The 17,947-nt window shown below is 37.5% G+C and overlaps 1 long non-coding RNA gene across 6 annotated transcripts in view; it reads left to right on the top strand.

Moving 5' to 3' along the window:
• Window positions 1–17,947, top strand: part of LOC117981642 (uncharacterized) — a 279,710-nt gene that overhangs the window by 214,230 nt on the left and 47,533 nt on the right. For 5 of the 6 annotated variants that reach the window (XR_008619761.1, XR_010109165.1, XR_008619765.1 and 2 more), the window contains one exon: window positions 2,236–2,373. The exons of the other annotated variant lie outside the window; for it this stretch is intronic. This is a non-coding gene — a long non-coding RNA (uncharacterized LOC117981642). The remainder of the gene's footprint in view (window positions 1–2,235; window positions 2,374–17,947) is intronic. 6 annotated transcript variants of the gene reach the window in all.

Genomic DNA, 17,947 nt, shown 5'->3' with positions numbered 1-17,947 from the left:
GCATCAAGGGAGGGTTCTCCCAGGAAGTTCTATTAGATGTAAATGGAGAAAAATAATTTTACATTGTTTGCAGAACATGAAATTATGCTGAAACCAAAGGCCAGTGATTTAACCAGGTGCTAAAGAGAGCATGGAAATGGGAAAATCATGAATAGTCAAAAATAATCAAGAACTCCGAGATCCCATTCCCTACTCCATTAAAAAAAAAAAAGACAGAAAAGAAACAAGTTTATTTGTCATATGAAAATAACCCAAAGTGAGGGTAGGGCATAGGGTCAGCTGATAGCCAGCATATCAGTACCTCCTTTTAGGAAATTTGTATATATATTCTGTCATACCACATATATATGCTTATGTACACACAAACATAGTCACATATTAAAATACCCAATTTATCTGGCTTAATAAGAAACTACATGATATACATAGTAGAATACAATATATACACATAGTATGTTAATTAATCAAGAATATATTTTATATATACCTACTTTTCATATTTATATATTAATATGTAATTAAATTTAAAAATTAAGCAAATAAAAATGTATTCTAAATTTATCTACTTTCTATATTTCCATATTCATGTTATTAAATACTAATTTAATATGCAATTAAATGTATATTAATTGCTCAGAGTATTCATCAGAAACATGAAGGGTAGTGGGTGAGGGGAGGGGGGATGGTTAATGGGTACAAAATATAACTAGATAGAATGAATAAGATCTAGTATTTGATAGCACAACAAGATGACTACAGTCAAAAATAATTTATTGTACATTTTTAAATAACTAAGAGTATAATTGGATGTTTGTAACACAGAAAAGGATAAATGCTTGAGGGGATGAATAGCCATTTACCTGGCTGTGATTATTAAGCATTGCATGCCTGTATCAAAATATCTCATATACCCCATAAATATATAAAACTACTATGTACCCACAAAAATTAAAAAATGAAAATAAAAATATTCTGTTCAAAATTCATGACTTTAGACCTCATCAAGGCCTAGGGAATTCTCTGTCTCTCCATTACATGACACCAGACTACCATGCTCTTTGAAATCTAAAGTCTGAAATTTTAGGGGCAGTCTATATAGCATCAAGAAAAATCGTGTATGCCTTGGTACTACAAAGATCTGGAATTGACTCCCAACTGTGTGTTCCTGTGTAAGTTGCTTAAGTTTTGCAAGCCTAACTTTTTTTATTTATAAAATGGGTACACAGTGCTTGCCTTCATAAAAGCATTACTGTTAGTATAAAAGAAAATACATATCAAGGACCTATAATAAAAGTGAGTGCTCAGTAAGTAGAAATTATTTTTACTACATCACTGTTTGTGTAAACATCCTTGCTTTCTACTGTGGGTGTCGCTTTCTCTAGTAAAATCCCAACTCTTAATTAGCTGACTGTATCCTGCTAAGGACTGGTAAATCAGATGACAGCTGATAAAGTTTACTAGAATTATGCCCACAGTAAGAATAAATGGGCTCTGAGCAAATAAAAAACAGTTTTCACAAGATCAATTTTGACTGTTGAAAATCAGACTCCCTGCTGCAGTGCTCTGTTCTAGAATCTTGAAAAGAGATGTAATAGGTTTCATCTTCTGTGCCAACAGTGATCTCTTGGAAGTGGCTGCTGGTAATGCTGGGTTGAAAAGGATTCTGCACCTGAGTCCTACTTTAGGGTGAAAAGGTGCATTGATTAACTGGTAGTGTCTGCCTTGGCAAGGGAAGGGGGTGGGGTATTTTGTGTGACATATGCGCCCCATGTTTTCTAAGTCTAATCTAGGTTCTTAGGCTCTCCAAATCAGTTACCTTTATATAAATGGTGTATATATGTGTGAATATATATGTATATAAATTCATATACATAAATCCATATAGGTGTTTATAAATCCATTTATGAGTATATAAAGTAACTACTTTATTGAAAAATCTGAATGCAATGGAGATTTCAACATGAAACTATTTTATGTTTCACTAATCACTCTTCTCAACAGTTACATCAGAAGTCCCTTTGGGCATATTCCATTAGTTTCTGTTAAATTTAGTTATTTAAAATAGAATTAGTTCAGCACAGTTTTAAAGTCTAATCCCAAAACTATTATAAATCTCCTGTCCTCTTCTGCAGCACAAGCTTGATGTGTATTTTAAGAGACTTGCACAGGTGAGGGCAAGTGGGCTTCTCTTTTAATTCTTCTTACTCCTCTCTCTTTTTTTTTTTTTTTTGACAGAGCCTCACTCTGTTGCCCAGGCTGGAGTGAAGTGGCATGATCTCGGTTCACTGCAATACCCACCTCCTGGGTTCAAGCGATTCTCCTGCCTCAGTCCCCCGAGTAGCTGGGACTACAGGTGCGCACCACCATGCCCAGGTAATTTTTCTATTTTTAATGAGACGGGGTTTTGCCACATTGGCCAGGCTGGTCTTGAACTCCTGACCTCAAGTGATCCACCCACCTCAGCCTCCCAAAGTGCTGAGATTACAGGCTTAAGCCACTGCGCCTGGCCCCTCTTCCCTCTCTTAAGCCTGACTCTGGGCTATGTCCTCTCCCCACCCCTATCCACTTGTGGGTCTCTGTATCCTTTAGGAAGAGGAGCTGGGAGGGGAACAAGGGAGAGGATGAGGTGTCTCGCTGGCTGTCTACAGAGGTGTCTTTGGACTCACTCTGTCTTGGCCTGGCTCTGTCTGCCACCAGCCAACTCATCCACAATCCCAGGCTAGACTAAATAATAAAGGTGTTTCACCACCAAAGAACACCTGCAAAAGCCAGGAGAGGTGGCCTTCTCCTCAAATAAGCAAGCATCAGTGTAAGAATACAAACAATATGAAAAATTAGGGAATTATTGCGCCACCAAAAGAAACTAATAAAGCTCTGCTAATGGATGCAGAAGAAATGAAGATCTATAAAATGGCTGACAAATAATTCAGAATAATCCTCTTGAAGAAGTTCAGGGAACCATAAAAAAATATGGATACAAAATTAAGTAAAATTTGGAAAACAATTCATGAACAAAATGAGAAGTTAGACACTACATCAATAAAAAAATAAATTATAGAGATAAATACAAAAACTGAACTGAAAAATTGAATAGACATTTTCTTTTTTTTAATTATACTTTAAGTTCTAGGGTACATGTGCACAACATGCAGGTTTGTTACATATGTATACATGTGCCATGTTGGTGTGCTGCACCCATTAGCTCGTCATTTACATTAGGTATATCTCCTAACGCTATCCCTCCCCCCTCCCCCCACCCTATGACAAGCCCTGGTGTGTGATGTTCCCCTTCCTGTGCCCAAGTGTTCTCATTGTTCAATTCCCACCTATGAGTGAGAACATGTGGTGTTTGGTTTTTTGTCCTTGTGATAGTTTGCTGAGAATGATGGTTTCCAGCTTCATCCATGTCCCTACAAAGGACATGAACTCATCATTTTTTATGGCTGCATGGTATTCCATAGTGTATATGTGCCACATTTTCTTAATCCAGTCTATCATTGTTGGACATTTGGGTTGGTTCCAGGTCTTTGCTATTTTGAATAGTGCCACAATAAACATACGTGTGCATGTGTCTTTATAGCAGCATGATTTATAATCCTTTGGGTATATATCCAGTAATGGGATGGCTGGGTCAAATGGTATTTCTAGTTCTAGATCCTTGAGAAATTGCCACACTGTCTTCCACAATGGTTGGACTAGTTTACAGTCCCACCAACAGTGTAAAAGTGTTCCCATTTCTCCACATCCTCTCCAGCATCTGTTGTTTCCTGATTTTTTAATGATCACCATTCTAACTGGTGTGAGATGGTATCTCACTGTGGTTTTGATTTGCATTTCTCTGATGGCCAGTGATGATGAGCATTTTTTCATGTGTCTTTTGGCTGCATAAATGTCTTCTTTTGAGAAGTGTCTCAAAAGACATTTTCAACAGCAGACTTGATCTAGGAGAAGAAAAGATGAGGGTATTCGAACACAGGACACTTGAAATTATCCCTTAGAAAGAGAAAGATAAAGAAGAATGAAAAAGAACAAATAAGCGTACAGGAATTATGGGACACCATCAAGCAAACTAACATTTGTGTTATAGGAATTCCTGAAGGAGAGAGAAAAGGGCCTAGAAAGCATATTTAAGGAAATAATGGCTGAAAATTTCCCAATTTGAGGAAAGATAATAACATTTAGGTACAGGAAGCTCAGAGGTCACCAATCAAATTTAACCTAAAAAGAATTTTACCAAGACACATCATAAACAAATTACTGAAAAATCAAAGAAAAAGAATATCAAAAACAGCAAGAGAATTTAAGAACACATCAAAAGAATTATTTACTATGATCAAGAGGGATTTATCCCTGGAATTCAAAGATGGCTCAACATATGCAAACCAGCAAATGTGATATACCATATTAACAAAATGAAGGATAAAAATCATATGATCACCTCAATAGGTGCATAAAAACTGACAAAAGTCAACACCTTCTCATGATAAAAACTTTTAACAGATTAGGTATAGAGGGAATTTACTCAACATAAACAATAAAAGCCATATGTGACAAACCTATGGCTAACATCATTCTCAGTGGTGAAAAGTTGAAAGGTTTTCCTCTAAGATTAGGGACAAGGCAGAGATACCCACTGTATTAGTCCATTTTCATGCTGCTGATAAAGACATACCCGAGACTGGGCAATTTACAAAAGAAAGAGGTTTACTGGATTTACAGTTCCAGGTGGCTGGGGAGGCCTCACAATCAAGGCAGAAGGTGAAAGATACATCTCACGTGGCAGCAGACAAGAGACAAGAGCTTGTGCAGGGAAACTCCCCTTTTTAAACCATCAGATCTCGTGAGTCTTATTCACCATCATGAGAACAGCGCAGGAAAGACCTGCCCCTATGATTCAATTACCTCCCACTGGGTCCCTCCCGCAACATGTGGGAATTCAAAATGAAATGTGGGTGGGGACGCAGTCAAACCATATCATCCACTCTCACCACTTCTTTTCAACATAGTACAGAAAGTCCTAGCCAGAGGAATTAAACAAGAGAAACAATAAAAGGCAACATCATAGAAAAGAAAGAAGTAAAATTGTCTCTATTGGATGATGACATGATCTTATATATAAAAGATCCAAAGATCCCCCCATAAAACTATTGGAAACAAATTCAGTAAACAAATTCAGTAAAGTTGTAGGATACAAAATCAAGAGCATTTTTACATACCAATAATGAACTACTCAAAAAGGAAAGAAACAATAAATCATACATTTATTCTTTATACTTCATTTCCATTTACGATAGCAACAAAAAATTAAATACTTAGGTGTAAATTTAACCAAAGTGGTAAAAGACTTGTATGTTGAAAACTATAATCACTGATGACAGAACCTGAAAAAAAAAAACCACAAATAAATGGATAGATAGCCCATACTCACGGATTAGAAAAATTATTATTGTGAATATGTTCATACTATCCAAAGTGGTCTATAAGTTTAATATAATTTCCATTAAAATTCCAATGCCATTTTTCACAGAAATGGAAAAAACAATTCTAAATCCATTTGAAACCGCAAAAGACTCTGAATAGCCAAAACAGTGTTAAGCAAAAAGAACAAAGCTGAAGGCATTACACTCTCAGATTTCAAACATATTATAATGTGATTGTAATGAAGCCTGCATGGTAGTGGCATAAAAGCAGGCACATCTACCAATGAAACAGGACTTAAAAAAAAATAAGATAAAAACCCAGGCAATTATAGTCAACTAATTTTTGACAAAAAGTTTCCAAGGACACAAAATGGAGAAAGGATGGTCTCTTCAATAAATAGTGTTGGAAAAACCAAATACATACATTCATCAGAGTAAAATTAGAGCCTTATAGTCTACACTATACACAAAAATCAACTTAAGATAGATTAAAAACTTAAATATAGGACCTGAAGCTATGAAACTACTGGAAGAAAACATGAGGGAAATGCTTCATGACATTGGTCTGGGCAATGATATTTTGATAAGACTTCAAAAGCACAGGCAACAACGCAGAAATTGACAAACGAGATGGCATCAAACTAAAAAGCTTTTGCACAGTAAAGGAAACAATTAACAAAATGAACAGACAACTCACAGAACGGAAGAAAATAGTTGAATACCATAAGAAAACAGTTGAATACCATGTGTCTGACAAAAGGTTAATATCCAAAATATATAAGGAAATCAAACAACTGTGTAGTAAGAAAATAACCTGATTGAAAAATGGGCAAAGGAGCAGAATAGAAAATTTTCAAAAGAAAACATTCAAATGGCCAATAGGTAGATGAAAAAATGCTCAGTATCGCTAATCATAAGGGAATTGCAAATTAAAACCACAAGAAAATATCACCTCAAATCTGTTCAAATGGTGTTTATCAAAAAGATAAAAGATGGCTGGGCACAGTGGTTCATGCCTGTTATCCTAGCACTTTGGGAGGCAGAGGTGGGAGAATCACTTGAGCTCAGGAGTTGAGACCAGCCTCAGTAACAAAGTGAGACTCTGTCTCTATAAAAAATTTAAAAATTAGCAGGGTGTGGTGGTGCATGCCTATAGTCTCAGCTACTCAGAAGGCTGAAGCCAGAAGATCTCTAGATTCTGGGAGGTCAAGGCTGCAGTGAGCTATGATCATGCCACTGCATGCCAGCCTGGGTGACAGAGCAAGACCCTGTCTCAGCAGGGGAAAAAAAGAAAGATAACAAGTGTTGGAGTAGATGCAGAGAAAAGGGAATTCTTACGTGCTGTTGGTGGGAATTTAAGTACAGCCATTGTGAAAAGCAGTGTAGATAGTCCTCAAAAGCTAAAAATAGAACTACTGTATGACCCAGTAACCCCACTTCTGGGTATATACCCAGAGGAAATGAGATCAGTATGTTGAAGGGATGTCTGCACTCCCACGATTACTGCAGCATTATTCACGACAGTCCAAGATATGGAACAGATGAATGGATAAAGAAAAATGTGAGATAGATAGATAGATATATATATATATATATATACACACACACACACAATGGAATACTATTTAGCCTTAAAAAGAGGAAAAACTCTGTCACTTGCAACACCATGGATTAATTTGGCAAATATTATGGTAAGTGAAATAAGCAAGGCACAAAAGGACAAGTACTGCATGATCTCACTTGTATGTGGAATCTGATAAAGTTGAATTTATAGAAGTAGAGAGGAGAATAATGGTTACCAGAGGCTGGGGAGAGAGGCTGTAGAGAGGGAGGAAAAGTTGTTGTCCAAAGGGTACAAAGTTTCAGATAGACAGAAGGAATAGCTTTTGAGATCTACTGCGCAGTAGAGTGATTATAGTCAATAGCTATGTATTATATATTTCAAAATAACAGAGACTATTTCGAATGTCTCACCATAAGAAATGATACGTAAGTATGGTGATAGAAATGTTAATTAGTTTGATTTAATCATGCTACATTGTATACGTTTACCAAAAACATCACACTGTATCATATAAATGTATAGAATTATAGTTTGTCAATCAAAATATTGATAATATGTTTTAAAAAGAAATAAAAAAAAGAAATAAAAAGAATATGTAGTTGGGGTAGGGAGATTCTTGTCTCCCACTTTCACTGGGGAACCCTCAATCTCTAAATGATTCTCTTGTGTCCCATCTTCATGTATATAATACAGCTGTTGCTTCTACATATCTGGTGCTGGGCCTAACCTCAGCAGGTCAGAGCATCAGAAAGGAAAGATGTACATAAAGTGGAAGAGAGCACGGTTGAGCTGGAACCTGCATCAGCCTCACACTTCTGAATCTCCAGCTTCAAAGATGGGTAGCCTTGTAGATGCAGGTGCACTGTGTCAAGATGCTAAACATACATCTGACCCAGGAGTTAATTGAAGGAGGAAATATGATGAGAGTTAGAAGAGCTGTGAGCTGGATTGTTGAGTTATGTAAAATCAACTCAACATGCTTGAGCTGCTACAGCCTCTGACCTTCTGAGAGTAAATATGTCTGCTGCTTCACTTCCGCTTTCCAATTCTCATGCAAATGTCACTGTGGCCAACCCCATCCCTGACCATACAGAGAAGAAAATTCTGGAAAACACAGTTCTAACTTAGCTAGGTTGACTTAGTACAAAAATACTACAAGGCCTGACTTCTAACTCCAGTGATTCCCTCGTTCCCCACCCACTTTCTGTCTTCTCATACAGATTCAAAGGAGATAGGAAATGGGTGGTGGATAATGATAGCAGAGCTAACCTCTCAATAGTTCTGGATGGCATCTAGCCCAGTTATTAAGGATCTTTTTTAAATGTGGGCTTCTTGATTCTTCCTGTTCTCAGCTTTGGACTCAAGTCACCAATTCCAAGGCAATAGGAAATGTCCCACTTAACATCCCATTACATAAGACTGCATGTAAATGAATCTATTGAAAGAGAAGGGATCAGTACTAGATTATCCACGTACAGCTTTAGCTATTTAAGCATTTCCTTCTATTATTGCATGAACATGTTCACAAGCGTAATAACAAATTCTAAAGTGTACATCACAATTTTACTAATTCAGATCTATACCACAGATTGGAAAATATAGGCCAGTGCTTTTTGAACTATAAGAGGAATGTATAAATTGATACCAAGTAGATCATTGTTATCTTAGCTATATAATACTTCCCCTTCCAAAGAAACATATTTCTATGGGACCAAAATATTATTTTTTTAGCTTGATTGTACTGTATTATTACAGAACTCAGAGTCCTTTCATGAGATATTATTACTAGGAAAAACGTGAAAATGTAATAGATACTTTATTGATTTATACAAACAATACCAATTCTAAGGCTTCGATTAGGAAGACATCTACTCAGGATATAAATGTGGATGTATAATAAACTTATTTAAAAGTTTGTGAGGTCAAATTAACTGCATTGGTAAAATGTTCTATATTGACTCTTAAGTGATTTCCTGAGTATGTTTTGCTTATGATTTATGTTCCATTCACCCATATCCATTCACTACCAAAAAGGATTTGAGGTGACTGATTTTCTAGATTTAACCTAATTCTATGCATAATTCAAGATAAATAAACTGTGAACTATGTATGATTTATTTTACTCTTCAACTAAAGCTGTGTAAATATTTTCTCTGAGCACTGAATGTTTCTAAATCATGGAGAATATATTTAAATTCAGCGACTGATTTGTTGATAGCAAGTATAATGAAAACCTACAACTACACACACACACACAAACACATACACACAAATGTAGAAAAAGATAGGGGAGGATACACTCCCAGCTGTGAAAAGCAGTTCTCTGAAGAGGAGAGTGAAACCACAGAAGGCAGGAAGGAGGGGCATACTTGGGTATCAGGAGAGATAAAAGAGGGCTTCCACTTGTAATTTTTACAATGAATATAAACTGTATGAATATGCATTTAAGGAAACAAACACTATTTTAATTAAAAGATAACATAAGTTTTAATTTAAAAGGGCATAGTTGCTAAATAAAAATAAATTAATCCTACTTTTTATTTTAATTTATTTTAATTTTTTTGAGACAGAGTCTCACTCTGTGGTCCAGGCTGGAGTGCAGTGGCATGATCTTGGCTCACTGCAACCTCTGTCTCTTGACTTCAAGCAATTTGTGTGCCTCAGCCTCCTGAGTAGCTGGGATTACAGGTGTGCACTACCACTCCTAGCTAACTTTTGTATTTTTAGTAGAGACAGGGTTTCACCACGTTGCCCAGGCTGGTCTTGAACTCCTGGCCTCAAGTGATCCACCTGCCTCAGCCTCCCAAAGTGCTGGGATTGCAGGTGTGAGCCACCACGCCTGGCCCCAAAATAAATTATTCTAAACATAACACTGTATGCATATTAATAATGATTCTAAATTTTTCTATTTTTTGGCACAAAAATATCTTTATCATATATTATTAAGTTTAACAAAACAAGCACATTAGAAAGTATGTTTAGAGTGTGTATTAGTCAGGGTTCTCTAAAGGGACAGAACTAATAGGATAGATGTATATATGAAAGGGTGTTTATTAGGAGAATTGACTCATATGATCACAAGATGAAGTCCTGCAACAGGTAACCTGCAAGCTGAGGAGCAAGTAAGCCAGTGCGAGCCCCAAAACCTCAAAAGTAGGAAAACCAACAATGCAGCCTTCAGTCTGTGGCCAAATGCCCAAGAGCCCCTGGTAAATCACTGGTGTATGTCCAAGTGCTGATTGGACACTGCTGATGTTTGAAGGCAGGAAGCATCCAGCATGGGAGAAAGATGGAGGCCAGAAGACTCAGCAACTCTGCTCTTTCCATGACTGATTTCATGTTGGCAGCTGATTAGATGGTGCCCACCCAGATTTCCAGGTTGAGGGTGGGTCTGCCTCTCCCAATCCACTGACTCAAATGTTAATCTCCTTTGGCAACACCCTCACAGACATATCCAGGAACAATACTTTGCATCCTTTTCTTTTTTTACATGGAGTCTCGCTGTGTCACCCAGGCTGGAGTGCAGTGGCACGATCTCGGCTCACTGCAAACTCCACCTCCCGGGTTCATGCCATTCTCCTGCCTCAGCCTCCCAAGTAGCTGGGACTACAGGCGCCCGCCACCAGGCCCAGCTAATTTTTTTGTATTTTTAGTAGAGATGGAGTTTCACCATGTTAGCCAGGATGATCTTGATCTCCTGACCTTGTGATCTGCCGGCCTCGGCCTCCTAAAGTGCTGGGATTACAGGCATGAGCCACTGCGCCCGGCCTACTTTGCATCCTTAAATTCAATCAAGTTGACACTCAATATTAACCATCACAGAGTGATTGCAATTTTATAAAAATGTTATCTATCTCAATCTTTCTTCCTCTATCTGTCTATCAAGAGTGTATGTGTCTGTTTTTGCATGTGTGTAGAGGAATTGCCACGAGGATAATCTATACACTAAAACATTACAGTGATCATCTCTAGGTGGAGATTACAGGTGATCTTTCTCCACCTCCCATGCTGTTGCTTCTTCTCCTTCTCCTCCTCCACCTCTTCATTTTCCTTTTCCTCCATTTTCTCCTTCTTCTTCATGCTCACTTGTCTATATTTTCCTACCTTAAATATGTGTTACTTTTATAGCTTAAAAATTATAAACATAAAAAGTAAATTTCAGATAACAGTAACCATAATCATAATAGGGTTTTGAGAACCCACTACACACCAGGCACTATGTAAATTCAGTCAGTTCTTACCATCCCCTGATTGAGGTAGGTATTATTATTACTGTTTTATACGTGAAAAAAAAACCCATATCTTAAAAAGTAGGGTGGTATACCTATAATCCCAACACTTTGGGAGGCCAAGACTGGAGGATTGCTTGAGGTGAGGAGTTAAAGACAAGGCTGGGCAACATGGCGAAACCCTGTGTCTACAAAACATGCAAAAATTAGCCAGGCATGGTGGTGTGCACCTGTCAGCTCCTCAGGAGGCTGAGGTAGGAGGAGCATTTGAGCCCCAGAAACAGAAGTTGAGTGAGCTGAGATTATGCCACAACACTCCTAGCCTGGAACACAGAGGGAGACTCTGTCAAAGAAAGAAACAGAGAAAGAGAGAAAGAAAGAAAGAAAGAAAGAGAGAGAGAAAGACAGACAGAAAGAAAGAAAGAAAGGAAAAGAAAGAAGCAAAAGAAAGAAAGAAAGAAAGACAGACAGACAGACAGACAGACAGAAAGAAAGAAAGAAAGAAAGAAAGAAAGAAAGAAAGAAAGAAAGTGAGTGACTTGTTCAAGTTCATACAGCTAGAAAGATAAATGTTAGGTATAAGGAAAGGGTCCAGTTTCAGTTTTCTGCATATGGTTTGCCAGTTTTCCCAGCCCCATTTATTAAATAGGGAATCCTTTCCCCATTGCTTGTTTTTGTCAGGTTTGTCAAAGATTAGATGGTTGTAGATGTGTGGCGTTATTTCTGAGGCCTCTGTTCTGTCCCATTGGACTATATATCTGTTTTGGTACCATACAAAAACTAACTCAAGGTGGATAAAAGATTTAAATGTAAGGCCTAAAACCATAAAAACTCTAGAAGAAAACCTAGGCAATACTATTCAGGACATAGGCATGGGCAAAGACTTCACAACTAAAACACCAAAAGAAATGGCAACAAAAGCCAAAATTGACAAATGGGATCTAATTAAACTCAAGAGCTTCTGCACAGCAAAAGAAACTATCATCAGAGTGAACAGACAACCTACAGAATGGGAGAAAATTGTTGCAATCTATCCATCTGACAAAGGACTAATATCCAGAATCTACAATGAACTCAAACAAATTTACCAGAAAAAAAAAAAAAAAACCACCAAAAAGTGGGTAAAGCATAAGAACAGACACTTCTAAAGAGAAGACATTTATGCGGCCAACAAACATATGAAAAGAGGCTCATCATCACTGGTTATTAGAGAAATGCAAATCAAAACCACAATGAGATACCATCTCACACCAGTTAGAATGGCAATCATTAAAAAGTCAGGAAACAACAGATACTGGAGAGGATGTGGACCAATAGGAATGCTCTTACACTGTTGGTGGGAGTGGAAACTAGTTCAACCATTGTGGAAGACAGTGTGGCTATTCCTCAAGGATCTAGAACCAGAAATACCATTTGACCCAGCCATCCAATTACTGGGTATATACCCAAGAGATTATAAATCATTCTACTATAAAGACACATGCACAAATATGTTTATTGCAGCACTGTTCACAATAGCAAAGACTTGGAACCAACCCAAATGTCCATCAATGATAGACTGGATAAAGAAAATGTGGCACATATACACCATGGAATATTATGCAGCCCTAAAAAAGGATGAGTTCATGTCCTTTACAAGGACATGGATGAAGCTGGAAACTATCATTCTCAGCAAACTAACTGACGCAAGAACAGAAAACCAAACACTGCATGTTCTTACTCATAAGTGGGAGTGGAACAATGAGAACACATGGACACAGGGAGGGGAACATCACACACTGGGGCCTGTCAGCAGGTGGGGGGCTAGGGGAGGGATAGCATTTGGAGAAATACCTATTGTAGATGATGGGTTGATGGGTGTAGCAAACCACCATGGCAATTGTATACCTTTGTAACAAACATGCGTGTTCTGCACATGTATCCCAGAACTTAAAGTATAATAAATAAATAAACATAAAAAAGAAAGATAAATTTAAATCTATTGGCTTTCAAAGCTCAGGCTCTTTCCTCTACATCACTAAGTAGAGCCACCAACACTTTTACCTTTACTCCTTGAAATTTAGGAAAGTCAAAGGAAAACTTGGAAATCAAAGGTTTCATTATATTCAACATCATTTAAATAAGGATATATGAAAGAGTTCCCATGTGGCTCTTTTCTACTGGTCTTTATGTTTCATTTGTCCAATTGGAGAATTACGAATCAGAAGTTTACCCATCATATACACTCATATGCTTTTGAGATCACATACTGTATACATAGACATAATATATAAATGCACATGTATATTCATATAAATTATACATGTGTACACACATATCCAAATATAAAGATTAGTAAATGAAAAATTAACATCTTCACATTAAGTAACTGTTTTTGTACAAATAATAGAATAATTTTTATTTTTTAAAGTTACAAAAGGCAAGGAAGGTAAAACTGGAAGGTGAGTGTGGATACATGCATGTTAGCGTGTAGTATGTGTACAATCCATTTGTTCTTAAAAGGAGTGAGTTGTGCTAATTTTTCCTTCTTTATATATTAAGGTTTTTATGAAGAATTGTGGGACAGATTTATATATATATATTTATATATACACACATACATGTATATAATCATACATACATGTATATAATCTAAGGCAGCTGTTCCAATTGCTATTAATATTGGATTATTAATAATAATCCAAATAGATCCACAAAAGCCACAGCACCGGGAGAACGAGTTCTGGATTTTCTTGCCTTGGAATACTTTCCATGGGAAAAAGCCCATTAGGTCAAACAGATGAGGCAACGTAGGTTCAAGCAGAATCATCATGGCAGTACCAAAGACGTTTTCAAGCACACAGGTTCAGTATAATCTCCTCTATGGACAATTCTGCCCATTTGCCTTGTGCTGTCTTCCTTTGTCTGCTTTCCAACTCCCCCCCCCCGCCCCCAAACTTCAGCTCAGATTTCTCTCTATGTGTTGGGCTACACCTAATAATCATTTACTTATTTTACATCTAGTATTTTCAGTATATTATTAGCAGGAGAAGCCACTGGTCCCCAAGCAGCCGTCATCACCTCCTCCTACACCTTGCAGGTGCTGGACAGAGCAGCCCATGCCCAGCTCTTCAGTTTCTGCTGACTCTGCCTCAGTTGGTTAAACTCCTGCCATGATCCAGAATCACCTTATTCTAGTGAATACCCGAATGTTAACACCCGAATGTTAACAGTCTACACTCTTGCCTTACCTGTTTCTCCCAATGCCTCCCCTAAAATCCTGATTTAATTTACTCTATGTCTACTGCCTAAACCAGATACATTTTTCCTTCTTCAATGTTAACTACATTTAAGGTATCTTTTCTTATCAAAACCATCCAACACTCTAACTACTGCTTATGTCTTTCTGAAATGTCTTCTCTCTCCCTCTGGGTCTAAAATGAAATGCATCTTGTATCTTTTACATTTTCTTCTCTATACCACTCACGAAATCTGTTTCCACCATATACCACAAACAGGTAATTTATGAATGATAAAAATACCAAAAACTTATTCAATCCTTATCATATAATAGGTGTTTTAAAGCCAATTCATACATATTTATTTAAACCATATAACAATCCTTGGGGGGTAAGTACATTACTAACCAAAGTTGATAAATTGAAGGACTAAGGCACAGAACAATTACGCAACTTGCCCAAGCTTTTCATCCAGCAAGTAGTAGAGGCAGGATTTAAGCCAAGTCAATGAGTGTCACAGGCCATGTGCTCAGTAAGTGTACCCCCTCCCTGTTGCAATTCCTGTTGCTGAAGTCCATGCAGTGTTGTCCCTTGTCCACATGCTTATTGTCTCACCCACAATGGAATCATGATGACTAAGTTATATGACTAAAGAAAAGATCTCTGCTGCTTCTCTCTCACCAATTCCATTCTGGGTCCTTAGTGCAAGAACATGAGGGCAAAGAATATTGGTTGACTGTTATTAAAAAGAAGAACAGTCAAACAAACAACTGAATCCTTTGCTATTATCCTGCCTTGAATGGCATATGTTCCCTGGAACAACCATCTATTTGCTAATAAAAAATATCGCATTACAGATCTGATAAAAAAGCATGTATTGGAATATCTGCTATGTGGGAGGCATTATTCTATGCATGTTCACCACATTAATGTATTTGACTAAAGAAGATGAGCAGAGAGAGGTATGGCCATGAAGAAGGTGGGGATCTGGAGCCAATAGCAGACATAATATGGAAAAGGAATTAAATTTAAGTGGGAATAAATGCTTCAGTTACTAACATAAGAGAAAATGACACTGTGCATCTATTGCCATTTAGACACTGAGCAATCTGAAAAATTGGCCCACTCAGTCATAAAAAGCCACGACAGACTGACTCTGAAATCATATCCAACATATATTTTCATAATAGAGTGAGTGAGTACATGGAAATAAAATGTATGGTCCCAAGGTTTGAAATTATTCATTTGACCTGGTGTTACAGTGTTACAACAGAATGTAGTTAATAAGATCAATACACAGAGGATGGGCTTCCCATGCTTGATTTTAAAGAATATTTCATGTAAACTTCTCTGTATTTCCATGGAAACACAAAGGGAACTCCATAGTGCAGTGAGCAGGAGGTAATAGAGAAAAGAGAGAGAATTAGCAGGCTTGGTTACTGTTAATAATTACCTGGGTAGCAATTATTGCTTTTGGAAAGTGCACAATCTTTGTAGCTGTCACTCATCGGTGACCTCAGATTTCACTTAGTCTGGAAGCCAAAGGATTTAGTTCATTTCATTTGCATTCAGAAAGCCCCCCCACCTATAACCACCAATCCCAAGATATGTCAAAGTACCTTTTCTCAGATCTTGCTTAGAAAGAGCACTCATATGTGGGAGAAAAGGCACAATCTGTTTAGCCTTAAGGTACCAACTTTTTCATTTACCCAGCTCTTGGCTCCTAGTGATTTTGTTCAGAATTAGAGAAGAGTTAGCCAAATGCCCAGAGAAGCAGCTGTTCCTCTAAAACAAACTGGAAAGGAAAACAATCACTCCTCCTGCCCCCTACTAGAAGAAGGCAAATGGTTCCAAAACTGATGGTTTTAAGGATTGTCTACCACTCTACTTAGGAATATGTTTTCCAAAGAATTAAGGCCCTGTGGACATCCTAGAGTGAGGAACCTCTGTGCTATAAAGGAACATGGTGCTCAGGCATAAGAAAGAGTGAAAAGAAGATAGAGCTGGTTAATCTAGCCTTTAATTAGCTGCATTTCCACGGAAACGCTTTCCCATTTTCCCAGTTGTCTCTGTAAATCAATTTAGAGCTGCTTTGCTTAGGCTCCAGGCAGACAGAGTGGAATCACAGTCCTTCAAAGAGGTGTGAGTTTTTCTCATTTATCATCCTGGGGTGCTTGCTTCAAAGCCTAGTTGGAGGACTACTTAAAGGAAAACAAATCTAAACAAAACAGAACTGTGCCGTCTGGATTTGGTTGAAAATCTTGGGAATGTGCGGCAGAAAATTCCAAGCACAGACCTGGAAAGTGATTTGCAAGAGACCTCACAAAGGGCTTAGAAAAAATAAACAATCAGTGAACTCACATCCACAAACATACACACACACATAGGCAGGGGGACTGGAATAGAAATGTGAACTTTATTGGAAACCACATTTGGCACAGGAATTGGCCTTCCTGGCTTTGGCCTTCAGCAAGTAGGTTACTACCGAATTTTTGACAAGGCTTCCAAGCTTGACAGCCTTTCTACATTAATTGGTTCGCACTCAGCCCTGTAAATATTTAAGCTATCTGTGGCATTGGGAATGTGATAAGATTATGTGATTAGTTATGTGATTAGGATTAGTAGGTTCTCTGATAAGAAAGACTTAAAGTTTACAAATTTAGAAAGACTATGAAAATACGTGTGTGTGTGTTCACTTGTGTGTGTGTGTCCAGCTTTAAAGAAGATCAGGTCACACGTCACTGATTTTAGTTACTACAAAGTCGGGGTGAGGTGGGGTGGGGAGAATCTTTTAAGGCCATAGAAGAGGACTAGTCCCAAAGCATGAAGCATCTGAGCCTAAAGAGATTTTGGACTAGGATTTTCAAGTGTTTTTCAGTTTGTGGACATCTGTTGACTTACTGAGAAACACCTGAGGGGCAAAGAAAACCATTGTAATTCAGCCATCTGGTCATCTTCTTGTTCAAGCATCTGTCTTCTGTACCCTCTTCCCTAGACCACCAGGCCAGTGGTGTTCAAAGCTTTTTGATCTCAGCCTATTGTAAGAAATATATTTTACAATGCAACCCAGGATATTCACAATACTTCCATAGATATTATGGAAATAAATGTTCACGAACAATACTTAACCAAAGTTCACTTTGCTATTTTCTAGTCTATTCTATTCTATTTTCTTTAATGCTTGTCATGACTCACTAAATTAATTTTATGTCTCACTAATGAATTGTGTCCTGCTGTTTGAAAACACTACGCTAGAATGTATTAACCTTAGGGACAAGTAGTCTAATCACTCTGTATCTCAGCTCCTAACACTTGGTCACTCAGTAAGTATTTACTGAATAAATGAGTGGTAAATCAATAAATGAATAAGTTGAAGCTAATATTCTATATTCAGTATACAAAACAAGAATATTGACTAGCCTAGAAGTAATATTTAAGCTACAAATTAATCAGGAAAAATATAAAATAAAAAGTAAATATCACCCTTCAGGTGGTGGTTTTAGGTATTTGGGTGAA

Source organism: Pan paniscus, chromosome 11 (assembly GCF_029289425.2).
Source record: "Pan paniscus chromosome 11, NHGRI_mPanPan1-v2.0_pri, whole genome shotgun sequence".
NCBI lineage: Eukaryota > Metazoa > Chordata > Mammalia > Primates > Hominidae > Pan > Pan paniscus.
This window is presented reverse-complemented; position numbering and strand designations above follow the sequence as displayed.